Below are 2,005 nucleotides of genomic sequence, written 5' to 3'. Positions count from 1 at the left end.
GCCCAGGGGCGGAGCTACAGGGGTGGCCATGGCTACCCTTACCCAATCATTGGCGCCCCTGTGGCCACCCCTACGATTTTTTCCCCCCATAATACTGACAGTGGCAGCAGTAATACTCCCAAGTGATACTACAGTAATACTGTCAATATTCAAAACATTTAAATTTTTCATAGATTAACAATTGACAACAAAAACACTGTCACTGCCTCTCTCCATCCCCCGTTCAGGACCTAGAAGCTACACCAACGTAGCATCTCCAGACCTCCTGCATTAAATTAACGCACAGCCGGGTGTGTATATAGTGTATGGCTATATGCTACATATTGTATATAGTATATTGCATTTTTTATAGCTATACATTCTTTATTCGGTGTATATATCGAATTTGTCTGCACCATCAACACCAAATCCAATTCCTTGTAAGTGCAAACCTACTTGGCAATAAATCAGATTCTGATTGTGATTACATCTCGCATAAATGTAACATATAATATTAGAAAAAAAAATGTTTTTAAATCTTGCCAGAAGTACAAAATGTTTGCGGTAATATGATGGCATGGTCCTGCTTTGAGACCTGGAAGACTTGGTGTAATAAATGAAAAGAAATTATGTATTTTGTGTTAAACTCCATGAGGTGAGCGACCATATAGCTCCAAGCGGTGGATAGAAAGATCAGGGGTCATTATGCTGAATTAACTACCGAAGGGAAACATCCTGCTTGAATGAAAAAAGGAACATATAAACATATTCTTAATGTTTTTATCAGAAATGATATAGATTTTTTTTTCTTTTTTTTTTTTAGAATAAAGTCATAATATTACGAGAATGAAGTCATCCTATATTAACAAGTTTAAGAAGGAAAGCTTTGAGTTTGAAGTTTATTTTGTTTCAAAACTATTTGTGCATTGTAAGCGTGAATTTGAAGTTGTAGAGAGAGTTACATTCTAAGTTTTGTATGTGTAGAATTTAAAAAAAAATCACAAGTACAAATTTTTTTACACCTGTTCAAATTTTAAGTACAGTTACAGAAATTCTGTTCTACAAGTTGCACATCAAAAACCTCCTACATTCTCAGATTTTCTCCAAATAGTCCAGAACTATTGTTGCAAAACTATTTGTGCATTGTAACTTTGGTGTTTTGTAACTTTAGATTTGTTTAAATCTATCACAATTACTTAGAAAAAAGCTTACACCTCTTCAAATTGTTGAGTAAAGTGCACAAACTGTGTTCTCTGAGTTGCACATAAAAAATGTCTTCCATTCAGTTTTGCTACAGTTGATCTAAAACAAATGTTTCAAAACAAATTCAAATATGCGTATTAAAGTCTCCAAAAATCTCTTTTTTTCCCGTAACACAAATACAAATCAATGATTATAACTACAAGAATCTGCTGCTGCGAGTCACAATTTCAACTTTACAAGGTAGGCCTTCATTTTCACTTTTGACACAAATGTCAAACTGGTCTTTTGGAAGGATTTTCAAAGTTGGATCTTACAGAAGACTTCTTTACCACTTTTGAATTTTGATATAATAAAATTTGTTTTTTTAACGGGGGATAAAGAATCAAACTATGGAATAAACAATATAATTCTTTTAGCCTAATTTTTCATACATAAATGTCAATTTCAAAAAATTGCCCCATCTCTTAATATTTTTATAAGTGAGATACTTTTATTAAAAGAAGTACTAAACCATTGTAAAAACCCTAAAGCCCAATCAATTATGCAATATACTAAGAATTTACTTTAAAATTCAAGCATCCTAATATTACTTTAGCGGTAGTTTCAAGGTGTTGCTTTATGGTATATCTCGTACCATGTCTTTCGGTTGTGCCGTTCTTTTTTCATCTCCTTACAGGTGATGAAGCAGACTGAAAATGTTTTGTCATTGTCTCCTTTCTATCTCTTCTTTCTTTCATCTTTTCTCTTTTTTTTCCTTTTCTTCTTGTTTTTCTGCACTATTTACATTGCAGTGTCCATATAAACTGTAAAACTCCCTGCATAA

The sequence above is a fragment of the Cyprinodon tularosa genome, unplaced genomic scaffold, assembly GCF_016077235.1.
Source record: "Cyprinodon tularosa strain WSP-4 unplaced genomic scaffold, ASM1607723v1 ctg33, whole genome shotgun sequence".
Lineage (NCBI taxonomy): Eukaryota > Metazoa > Chordata > Actinopteri > Cyprinodontiformes > Cyprinodontidae > Cyprinodon > Cyprinodon tularosa.
The sequence above is the reverse complement of the archived record's forward strand: the minus strand, read 5'-3'. Positions refer to the sequence as shown.